Raw genomic sequence first — 13,183 nt, 5'->3', positions numbered from 1 at the left:
TATGTCATGTACGTGTGGGGGGTTCCCATTAGGTTGATGTTGGAGCTCCCTCAAAAGCATCAGCTGTTGCAGCAACCAACATGTGTCTGTGTGTAGATTGACATGGCACACTGTTCCGCACACCAGGCCACATGTGGTATCGGATGTGAGGTGCGTATGTATGCATGGGACACAGAGTAGCGTAACAAGGACATGTCTGCATCCTCTCTATGAATGTGTGGTGAGTCATCACATGTACACCTTCATGGCAAGGTGTGTGGGCTGTCCTAGTGTAATTTCATGTGACCTGTGGCTCTAGTGTTCCGCTACCAGTCTCTGCAATCGACATCCTACTTCTGCTGATGTGTGGATGTATGTCACTCCTGTCTTGCGTCTGGCTGTTCACTTACACTGGGACACAGCTAATCCCATGCCATGGCATGTGGAGGTTCACAATCTCCGTGTGTAGCTGGGTCTTGGTAGGAGTGTCACCTGCCAGCCATACGTGTCCAGGGCATGTGGCACATACCTGACTCCATATGTCGCATATGTGTATTGACAGATTAACATGTGCTCAGTACATATACATTTTTGTTGTAGTGCACTCACTCATCCTTGTCACTTCCAAATTACTGCAGAGCGCCGCCTCTTCCCCGACCAATTCCGGACTTGGCTGCCATGCGGGAGAATGACTGTATCCGGTGCTACCGCTTCCCCCAACCGTTGATTCTGGAGTTGACGGCGAGACTGGCACCACACCTGCAACCGCTGCACAGGTATCCTACGGCACTGACACCCAAGCTGAAGGTAATGGCAGCCCTACATTTTCTTGCCACGGGTACCTTTCAAAATAGCATAGCTCATGTTGGTGGCATGTCCCAGAGCATGTTCTGCCGTGTGCTGCATGATTTCTTAGAGGCCATGTTGCTTCACCTGGATGAGTTCATCCATTTCCCAACCCCTGAAATGTTGACTGGGGTCAAGCGTGGATTCTATGCCCTGGGAGGGATGCCCCATGTCATTGGGTCCATAGATGGGACACATGTGGCTTTGGTACCACCACAGGCACAGGAGGTAGCGTACAGGAATCGCAAGCACTACCACTCCATCAATGCCCTTGTGGTGTGTCTGTCCAACATGGTGATTTCACATGTCTGTGCTCGTTTTCCAGGATCAGCACACGATGACTACATCATGAGGCATAGCAGGGTGCCTGAAATGATGACGCAGCTGCGCAACGAACGAGCATGTGTTGTTGGTGGGTACACTCTGTCTGTCCTGTATTTTGCGTAGACTTCCAGCACGACCGCTTCTCCTGTCCTACTTATGTCCATGTGCTTTCCATGTAGGGGACGCTGGCTATCCCAACATGCCATGGCTGATCACACCTCTCCGCAACCCCATCACGCCGGCCCAGCTCCGCTACAACACCGCCCATGGCCGGACAAGGCGAGTGATAGAGAGGACATTTGGTGGCCTCCTGAAGAGCCGATTCTGATGCCTCCACAAGACCGGCGGCGCCCTCCCATATGCCCCGGCGAAGGTCTGCAAAATCTTCATGGTCTGCTGCATGCTGCACAACATGGCAGTTGAGAAAGCTGTGCCACTCATCCTGGATCAAGATGATCAGGACCATCCACCCGTGGAGGACGAAGGGCTTGGCAATGGGGCTAGTGATGTGGAGGATGTGGTTCCGCAAGAGGACATCTGGACTCGGCTCATACGCGACTTCTTTGCTTAGTGGTGAGTACCAGTGTCTGTGTGTGCACGCATTGGTCCCCGTGTGGTATGTGTTGCGATGTGTGTGTCCATCTGCATGTATGCCACGTGAGTCAGAGGTATGTGTGGATGTGTCACTGAAGTGATGGTGCCAGTGATGTGTATTTCCCCAGTCATAATTGTGACCTGGCATGTTGTCATCCTTACATGTGTCGAGTACATGCACATGCAAGTGGCTGTGCTTTTTGTGGCTGACTTCTTGTGTGTCTCTCATCCCCAGGTACTTGCGCATGCCGTCTGCTGGTTGCATTGTTGTGGCACTGCTATTCCTCATGGACACGTCATCGTGTGCTGACTCAGCGTTACACGCACGGACAAGTTTGGAAGTCTCCTTAGGGTAAGGGATGCATCAGGGGTGTATTGGGTGTGGCAGTTGTTTACGATGTATGCACACTGCCCCTGTCGATGTTTGGTTCCTCTGCAGACATGTTGCATCACCATGGTACACATTACATGCAGCTGGGTACGCCTGAATAGATGGTCAGACTTGTTGACAGTCATCAGTGATGGGATTGTGGAATGTGATGATGGCATCAATGTGTGTTACACTGCCCTCGGACACATACGGTTTGCATTGGCTTGACATGGTGTGGGACTTCCACATCAGCGGATCAATGGTGTATGGCAGTCTCTCCGTGAGCAGCAGGGGGTGTTTAGCTGTTAGCCGACACTTGTGTGCCAGTTCCATGGCTATCACGCATTTGTGCTGCAGAAGGGGGTGCCAGTGTTGGACCCACATGTTACTCCACATGACCCGTTCATGTGTACTCCGAGTTGCCTCTGCAATCCCGAATACATGACTAATAAAGGTGTCCCTATGCCTCCAAGGTGCCTCTTCTCAGTCAATGCTGGTGTGTTGCCACGGTGCATCCGGCATGTCTGGCATGGTTTTCCGTGATAGTGGCTATGTGTCTATGTGTAGAGTAGCAAGATGCAAGCTGTTTGTGTTGGATTAGACTGTGTATTGTGCATGATGTCCATGACTGTGTGGGTATTGTGACATGTGCCATCCCCATGCATCCTACGTTGGCCAGGCCACCATTCTCTGCATCCACCTGACTCAAGCTTGCAGGACATGGTTCTGCCACCTGTCCACACATACCTGGGTGCCCCCCAGGACACTCCACATGATCCCTGACCTCTGCGCATGGCTGTCGCTGTACTCAATATGTCTGTCGGCACGGTTGTGCGGCCACCCCCTCAGCTGGTTGGGCCCATCACGGGTGTGTATGGTGCTCCATGTCTGTCTTGCCTAATACAATGTGACCCATGTGTGTCCTGTGCCAGACTCAGGCCCCAGGGTGTGGATGGTTGAAGTCAAATGAGAACTCAGGCATAGTTAGACTTTACAAGACACATGTAAGGTAATAATGCAATCAGTAGGCATCTTCTCTTTATGGTGTGACTTTTTATTTTGGTTGGGGTAGGGGGGGGGGGTTTGACATGAGGGGCTTTCCGGGTGTGTGGAATCCAAAGTTCACTAGGGGAGTTGGTATCCTTGCCATTGGAAGTCATTAGAGTCCATGCCACAGTCTTTGTCAACATTGGTCAGACAGTGACCAGCAAGTCTATGTGGCAGAGAATGTCTTTTGCTGCTGTGCTGCTGTTGGTCCAGTGGGCCAGGTGCCAAGCCAGGTGTCCTGGGAGATGGTGCTGTTGCGCCGACCCTCACGGTCTTTTCCATGGACGACCCGCCCTCCTGCGGGGACCCTCAGAAGCAGGCCGTGACGATGTTTGGGATGCTCCGTCGGATGTCTCCTCCTCCTCCTCCTGATCCCTCTCTGTGGGTGGTGATGTTCTACGCCTGATGGCACAGGGAGGGTTGCTCATGTTATCGGCCATCCGACGGAGTGTACTGTGAATTCCCGTGAACAACGTCACAAGCTCAGCCTGTCTGTCCTCCATCCGCCGTTGGTGTCGCAGTAGACAGGCATGTTGCTCCGCATGTTGCTGGGCCTGCTGGGTCTTGATCTCCTCGAGGATGGACACAACCTGGGCCATGCCCGTGGTGTCCTGCCGGTATGTGTCCAGGATGTTTCGGACATGGGAATATACCGGTTCCCCAGCCAACCGGTCAGGCTCGCGCCTCCGCCGTCCTCCACTTCCACCACCCCTGCCCACTTGCACCTGGCCTGCCCTTGTGGGCACATCGGGTCTCCGGGACCCCTGAGGGGTGGCATTGGCGTTGTCGCCTGCCTCCTCCTGGGTGCCCGGGACACCGTGTCCCTTCTGGCCAGCCTGGCTGCATTGTGGTGGTGGGGCAGGGATCCTGGGTGTCTCCTGGGATGTGGCAGGAGTGGGGGTGGTGGTTGGCCCAGTTGTACCTGACGCAGGTGCTGCAGGTCGTTGGACACCAGAGGGGCCAGGTTGGTCAGGGTCGGGTTCGTCCACAGAGTGGTGAGAGTCGTCGCTGCCGGTGGCTCCGTCATCCCGCCGAGCCGGGTCCTGTGAGTCTTCCCCCCCAGTGTTGGGGGGTGATCCACGACGTTGACCTGTGTGTGAGAGAGACAATGTTAATTTTGTTCCATGCAACATCCATGTTTCATTAGTTTCAAAGTTGGCACATTTCCTCTGGGAATTTGGATATGTCTTGCATTCCACTCACAGTGCACTTGTGCATGGGTATGTCCCTTGGCCACACCTTTTGCGACTTTACCTATGTGTGGCACAGTCTTACTTGCTGCATCAATTGTGACTGCAGTCAGCAGTGGAGTGGGCAGGTGTGGCGAGCCATGCATTGGCGCCTTCCGTGTAGCACTGTACGTGTGCACATGGAGTGGTTCCACACACTTAGATAATGCAGGTAGCTGGCGTTGTGCTCGTGCACAGGTTGTGGCATGGCCCTGTGTTTTGCCATGGAGAAGAGGGGGGGTTCTGGCACTGGCCACCCTTGTCTACATGCACGCAGTCCACCTGCTGATGAGCAGACATTCCCACACACCACAAGGCTGATTTGCTCTCCCTGTGTGTCCCTTTCTCGCTCCCTCTCTGTCCCCCTCTCCCTCCCTCTGTGTGTCAGCCTCCTCCCTCTGTCCGTCTCCCTGTGTCTCCCTCCCTCTCTGTCCCCCTCTCCCTCCCTCTGTGTGTCAGCCTCCTCCCTCTGTCCGTCTCCCTGTGTCTCCCTCCCTCTCTGTCCCCCTCTCCCTCCCTCTGTGTGTCAGCCTCCTCCCTCTGTCCGTCTCCCTGTGTCTCCCTCCCTCTCTGTCCCCCTCTCCCTCCCTCTGTGTGTCACCCTCTGTCACCTCAGCCCAGCTTCCTGGGCACACACTGTTAGCAGATCTTTGAATGGCCCTTGGATTGTTGATGTGAGTTTGTTTCTGATCTCCAGGCACCCATTGGGTGTAGTGTCTGTGTCTGCACTGCTGCTGTGATGCTGTGTGCTGCCACTCTTTCACAGTGTTGGCTGTTCATTAGCTGCTGTCATGTGCAAGAACGTGCCGTCACCCCAATGTGTTGATGCAAGGCGTCCGCCATTTGCTGGCAAGTCTTTCCTGTGTGGGGACACACTGTTTGTCTGGCTGTGACCTAGGCCATATGGGCAGGGGGCATTGTTGCTTCTGATTTGCACTATGTGATTTTTGGGGCCCACACTCCCGCCATCTGGCTTACCGTGTCATGTGTTGGTGTTTGTGACTTGACATTGTCCAGCTGGGTGCATGGGGCATGGTGGCGCCAGTGGCATGTGCGTGTTCATGGAGTGTGGTTGAGTCATGCGATAGCTTGGGGTGGTTGCGTGCCTGTTAGTGAGTTTGGTTGTGGATGACGTTCCCCCCATGTGAGGTGAGTTGTTTGTGTACTCACCCGGGTCTCGGAGTCCGTCTAATCCGTCCACTGCCACCACCGGCAGTATGGCCATCACCCTCTCCTCCCAGGGATGGTGTTCTACGCGTCTGCGGGGCGGCCCTCCTCCAGTGACGTTGGCCTGGTTGTGTTCGTCCGTCATTTTGGCTCGGACCCTCCTCCGCAGATCGTACCACCTGGCTTGGCATTCATGCCTGGTCCTTCTGGTGTCCGCAACAGCATTCACAGCATCGACGATCGTCTGCCACATGGATGTTTTTTTAGAAATGCTGGTCTGTCTGACCAATGTTCCAAAGAGGTGTGGCTCAACTCTGAGGATTTCATCGACAAGGACCTCCAACTCTCGGCTAGTGAACTTTGGATTCTTGTTAGTGGGCATGGTGAGGGGTGTGGGTGTGGATGGTGGGGGGGGTGTGGATGGTTGTGGGTATGTGGGTGTGGTTGTGCAGGTGTGTGTGTGAATGTGATGAGGGGGTGTTTTTGAAGGTGTGTGTGTGAAGGTGTGCAAGTGTAAGGTGTGGTAAAGCTTCTAGTATGGTGCTGTAGGTTGTCTGTGGGGTCTGGCAGCAGTGAGTCTGTTGCAAAGGCTCATGGTTTGTGTGTGTAGGCCCTTTTTATTGGTCCTTTGGTGGGTGTGGCTGTGTTTGAACTTTGGGTGGGTGTGTTATAAGGAGTGGTTGTGTTTTGGGCCTCTGTTTTGGATTTTGGCAGTTGCAGGTCAGTGAATGTGTTGTTTTTGTGCTTGTTGGACATGTTTTGTGGCTTTGTGCCATTCGAATGGTGTATTCTTGTGTTGTTTTCCTTTGTCCTGGTTGTGTATGTGCGTTTTTAGCGTGTGTACGGTGTGTACATGGGCCATTTTGTTTTACAGTGCTGTCCTTGTGTCTGGCTTGGTATGACTCGTACATGCACGATGTTGTGTGAAGGTGGTGATGTTGGGGCCTGGGGTACGCTCCATACGTACGCGGGTGAGGGTACGGGTTGTACATACACGGGTGGGGGTACGACTCGAACGTACATGGGTGTACATACACGGGGGTGCGACACGTACACGGGTGTACATACACGGGTGGGGGTACGACTCGAACGTACATGGGTGTACATACACGGGGGGTGTGACACGTACACGGGTGTACATACACGGGTGGAGGTACGACTCGAACGTACACGGGTGTACATACACGGGGGTACGACACGTACACGGGTGTACATACACGGGTGGGGGTACGACTCGAACGTACTCGGGTGTACATACAAGGGGGGTACGACACGTACAAGGGTGTACATGCACGGGTGGGGGTACGACTCGAACGTACATGGGTGTACATGCACGGGGGTACGACACGTACACGGGTGTACATACACGGTTCGGGGTACGACTCAAACGTACACGGGTGTACATACACGGGGGGTACGTCACGTACACAGGTGTACATGCACGGGTGGGGGTACGACTCGAACGTACATGGGTGTACATGCACGGGGGTACGACACGTACACAGGTGTACATACACGGGTGGGGGTACGACTCGAACGTACACGGGTGTACATACACGGGGGGTGCGACACGTACACAGGTGTACATACACGGGTGGGGGTACGACTCGAACGTACACGGGTGTACATACACGGGGGGGTACGACACGTACACGGGTGTACATACATGGGTGGGGGTACGACTCGAACATACACAGGTGTACAGACACGGGGGGTGCGACACGTACACGGGTGTACATACACGGGTGGGGGTACGACTCGAACGTACACGGGTGTACATACACGGGGGGTACGCCACATACACGGGTGTACATACACGGGTGGGGGTATGACTCGAACGTACACGGGTGTACATACACGGGGGGTACGACACGTACACGGGTGTACATACACGGGTGGGGGTATGACTCGAACGTACACGGGTGTACATGCACGGGGGTACGACTCGTACACGGGTGTACATACACGGGTGGGGGTACGACGAACGTACACCGGTGTACATACACGGGTGGGGGTACGACTCGAATGTACACGGGTGTACATACACGGGGGTGCGACTCGTACACGGGTGTACATACACGGGTGGGGGTACGACTCGAACGTACACGGGTGTACATACACGGGGGTACGACACGTACACGGGTGTACATACACGGGTGGGGGTACGACTCGAACGTACACAGGTGTACATACACGGGGGTGCGACACGTACACGGGTGTACATACACGGGTGGGGGTACGACTCAAATGTACATGGGTGTACATACACGGGGGGTACGCCATGTACACGGGTGTACATACACGGGTGGGGGTACGACTCGAACATACACGGGTGTACATACACAGGGGGTACGACACGTACACGGGTGTACATACACGGGTGGGGGTACGACTCGAACGTACACGGGTGTACATACACGGGGGGGTACGACACGTACACGGGTGTACATACACGGGTGGGGGTACGACTCGAACGTACACGGGTGTACATGCACGGGGGTACGACTCGTACACGGGTGTACATACACGGGTGGGGGTACGACTCGAACTACACGGGTGTTCATACAAGGGTGGGGGTACGACTCGAACGTACATGGGTGTACATACACAGGGGGTGCAACTCGTACACGGGTGTACATACACGGGTGGGGGTACGACTCGAACGTACACGGGTGTACATACACGGGGGGTACGACTCGAACGTACGGGGGCTGGGGGGGTGTTCGGCGCGTATGCGGGCACATGTCTCCATGGTTGCTATGGGTGTTCGGTGCGGACGGTGTTTTTTGCATACGGTTGTATCATCGGACGCACGGGATGGATCGTGATTCCGCGGTCGGACTTCACTTTTCACATTTGTACGGTAAATCGTCCGGGGACGTGTCGGACACAATTTCCGACCCGAGGACGTGTGGGGAATTATTCCCAATGCAATTCGTATGGTCTTTTTCCCATGCGAATCGTAATTGGCAGTTTGTACGGCACTTGTACGATTCGTACGGTAAAAAGACCGGATACGAGTCGTACGGGCTATTTTTTTACCGGATCGTAATCGGCACCATGATGTATTTTGGAGGTGAGCCGGAGTCCGAGGTATTCTGACTCTCCGACTTTTGAGACTTAACCCTTGTTGGTTTGTCTCATGATTTTAACTTGGGATATTTTTGTCTTGACTTCATGTCATTTTTCTTCCTGCTTTTGATTGAGCCTTAAGTAAATTCCAGACATTGATTTATATGAATTTTGATTAAGTATTATTTTTTGCCTTTTGTATTGCACCTTGAATGTATTTAATAAACCTTTATGGCTTGCATATACCTCTGAGTCCATAGGATTTATTTCCTTGAAATGCTATTTATTCCATTTTTGTTTGGGTGCTGTTTAAGGACACATTGCCTGATACAGGCTTGAGTTTTCAACCATCCCTAAACCTACATAGGTGCTTTATCTGTCAAGATAGCATCACAGCTGCATCTATGGAAGTCTTATGGTAATGCAAGTAATGTATTGTCTGCAAATAGAAAATACTTAATATGTCTGACCCCTCTCTGTACTCCCTGAACATTTTGGGACTATTTAAAGGCTGCCGACAAAGTTCCAGAGATGATAATAATAGAAGCAGGGACAAGGGACATTCCATTATGGCACCTATCTTGATCTAAATAATCCAGGACAAAAAGCCCCTACAGCTAGTGTCCACAACAGGGGAATCATAATCGTACAGAATGCAAACTTTAGTAATGAAATCTGCCCCCAGGCCAGATATAGATAGTATATTAAAAAGATACTCCCCTTCTGCACCGTCAAATGCCTTTTCATTATCTAGCAATATGGCAAGACTTCTGTCGAGTTATCCCCATTTTGACATAAAAGATATGCAAGCGTTCGGAGATGGTTGTGAGATGACTGACGTGGCTCAAAGCTCACCTGTGAATTATGTATCAAAGTAGGTTTGACTCTGCCGAGTCGAATTGCCAAAATCTTGAACAGTATTTTTAGGTCAACATTGATTAAAGAGATCAGATGATAATTCGAGCAGTCCAGGGGATCTTTAACTTCTTTGAGAAAGAGGATAATTGTGGGCTTGTTCCATAATGGACCTAGAGTGCTTGCAGTTCTAGTCACCTTAAATACGTGGTGCAATTTAATTACTAACAATGTTTTGCCCAGTTTATAAAATTCACAGTAACATCTGTCTTCTTCATTACATCTGGTAGTAATAACACCTGTAGCAAGGAGTAGTCTACATGTAATAGCATACCATGTAGAGAACAATGTGAAACGTAGTTCCTGTCAGTGGGATGTAATAAACACCAGACGTCTAGAAAACCATGATTACTTATCAGATCATGTAGTATTGCTCTGTCCTTATGGTTCTGAACTTCCACATGCCTAGAACTATCCAGTAAAGGATCCAGCGCCCTCGTCCAATCCCCTCCCATTAGGAATGACATCTATCTAAATTCAACCCGTCAAGTTGGGCCTGAAAGTGTTGTTTGTTGACGTTAGGGGCATATGTTGAACCAACAACTAGAATCCTGTCTGTTTTTTTCAACATGGCAAAAATCCACCGACCATCTTCATCTACCCACTTATAATGAACTCTTCATCTACTCACTTCTAAATAATTCTAGGAGGGAGTCTCTTATTGATAAGACTTGCTACGCTGCATTTCTTAATGCAAGTCCTGGAATGGGAGGGGTTCTTGAGAATCTACCATTCTTCTAGTACTCACAACTGTCACCAGCCACTCCCTCTTAAGCGCTTGAGTCTCTTCATTGGACAAATACATCTCCCTAATAAGTGCAATATCCATATATTTAGTAGTCAAAGAATTCTAAACTTTCTTACATTTGCTAAAATGTGACATACCATTGACATTTAGAGGCATGATCATTAAAACTGTTGGCATTGTATCATTCACAAGCAAGACTATAAGCAATATGCAATAGATAATAGAAATGGAAGGCAGGTCATGAATGTAAACCAGTGGTGGCAGCCTCCCTGAAATGTGTAGACATTAGATCGAAGTCTAACAGTCCAATATATATTTTGTGGTATAGACAAGGGAGGTGGTAAAGGTAAACTAACTCGGGAAAATAATTACCCGGAAATCAAACCAGGATGACAGGATTTACTACCTGTGAGTTACGAGCTAGCTCCCACACCGCTTGCCATAACTAACCTCCCACTAATATTATTACCAGCAAAATTCAGCGGATGACAGGATGTGATCACCTTAAATATGGGAATATAATACAGTATGTCCAGTAAGAGGGCACTGCAAGGCCCTCCGTGTCTATGCATATCAACAATGCAGATGGCAGGTATGAAGAGTCTCTAGTCCTCTTCAAAGTGTTCACATTTGTTAGCAAGTGTCGCCTACTTCCCTCCACTCCCCTAATATAGGACTTTCCCCAATGATTTTTTTATTAGACTGAAGTTAGAATAGTAAATGTGAGCCAGCTTTCCCCACCCTCATGTATGTACTTTCCCCAGTTCTTGTTGGACTGAAGTTGGAATAGTAAATGTGACACCCCCATGTATGCACTTTTTCCAGTGTTTCTTATGCTGCAGTTACAATAGCAAATCTTACCTCCTGCAATGGATGCACTCTCCCCAACTTTTGTTAAAATGGAGTTTGAATAGTAATTCTTCCTCCCAGTATATTATGCATTTTAACCAACTTTTGTTAGACTTGAGTTAGAATTGTGTATCGAACCTCCACAATGTATGTACTTTCCCCAATTGTTGCAGCATTGTAGTTAGAGTAGTGTATGTTAACTGCATTTGTATTTGCTTTTTTAATGTTTTTAAATAGGAGTCAGGTTACAATGTTTATTTCATTAGGGACCTTTTATGGAATATATTGAGTGCATTTCATTTAAAAGTATATATTTTTCAAATTATTTAATTTAATGATTTTTATTTTGTTTTTTGTTTTAAAATGTTTCCAGTTTATTTTCAACTTGATTTTGTATTTGAAAAATACTAGTTTTTGATACAATTTATAACATTTATTTTTAATGGTTTAATAAATATTAAATGTTTTAAGTGTTTTTTTAAAATATTAATTTTAAACATTTATATTGTATGTTTTTAATAAAAACTAATATGATTTTTATTTACAAATTGTATTTGGTATAACGTTATAATATTTTATAACTTAATATGAGTTTTTATATTAATTATGACACTTCTTTTAAAGTTATATGTATTTTAGGAATTAATGTTTTCCAGGGTTATACATTATTTTTGTTATTTGTTTATGAATTATTTTTTTTAAAGATGAATGTACCTTTACAATAATGTTAATTACACTGAAATATATATACTTACCTATGAAATGTAGATTTTTTGATCCATGATATTTTTTTATAGTCAATATTCTAGTATTTTGTAAAGTCGATATTTTGACAATTATATTTTTGAAAATCATTTATTTTCCTGTCTGTATTTATTTTTAAATGTGGATAAAAACGGAAATTGGGTTGTTTTTGAGTAATTTTATATGCTGTCAATCATGACTGCCAGGCCAATAGCTGTGCAGATTGACAGACAAGGGGATTTAAAAAATATAGGGATTTTAGTAAAGAGCCTTAAACAGCAATAGATTTGCACAACCTTGATACTAAAATGTACATATTTTCGTACAAGTGCATATTTTACCATCTGAGTGTGTATATATCATTGAAACCTGTCAGGCGTTCAGGGACGAGTGCACATCAACTGGTTAAATAAATGCAGAAATATACACTTTTCAGCTATATTTTTTTCACAAAACCTAAAATAAATATGGATAAATACAGGTGAAATTAGCAAAAAATAAATATGGATGAATACAGACGGAAATGACAAAAATATAAATACCATAAAACCGGGAGCCCTAACTACAACGCAATTTACTATTCTAACTCCACCGGGCGTTGTAATGGGAATGCGTTGTAATGGGAATGCGTTGTAATGGTTTGCTGTGTAAAGCCCTGCGTTATAAAAGATTTTGCGGAGTAAAAAAATGTAGGGTAATGACATGCATTGTAACACAGGCGTTGTAAAGGATGTTTACCATTCTAGGTTGGTGTTCAGAAGTGGGCACAATACACAGGATATGGTCTTAGAACTAGACACAAAACTCCGTAAGAGTTTTCCAAAACTGGCCACAAAATTCTTGGTGAGGTTTTTGGAACTGGACCCGATATTCCAGATGAGGCCTCCAGGACCAAGTACAAAACACAAACATGACTTTTGAACAACTGGGCGGAATTATTCATATGATGTGTTAAGATGCAGTTGCATCATGGCCCACTGGGCTGAAGAGATCACCTCTCTGGCTTGCCTCTCGTACTTCTTTTGCGGCCCTGGCCTCAGAGGTGGCAAAAGCAGTACCAAGTACGGAAGACAGTGTTCTGATAAAAACTGTTTACTTTCTGCAGATCCCACTAGGAGATTACACTTTAAGTGGAATGCACACTCTTTATAATACAAAATAAATGTAATCAAACAATAAATACACATTTCCGCAAAATGTTGTCATAGTTCATTGTTGTGAATATGTGGAAAAATGTTTCTGAGCAGAACCGCCACTTCTGTGTACCACAAGTGTGATAGTTTCTTACAAGCGATGGTG

This window comes from Triturus cristatus, chromosome 1_1 (assembly GCF_964204655.1).
Source record: "Triturus cristatus chromosome 1_1, aTriCri1.1, whole genome shotgun sequence".
In the NCBI taxonomy this organism is placed as follows: Eukaryota; Metazoa; Chordata; class Amphibia; order Caudata; family Salamandridae; genus Triturus; species Triturus cristatus.
This window is presented reverse-complemented; position numbering follows the sequence as displayed.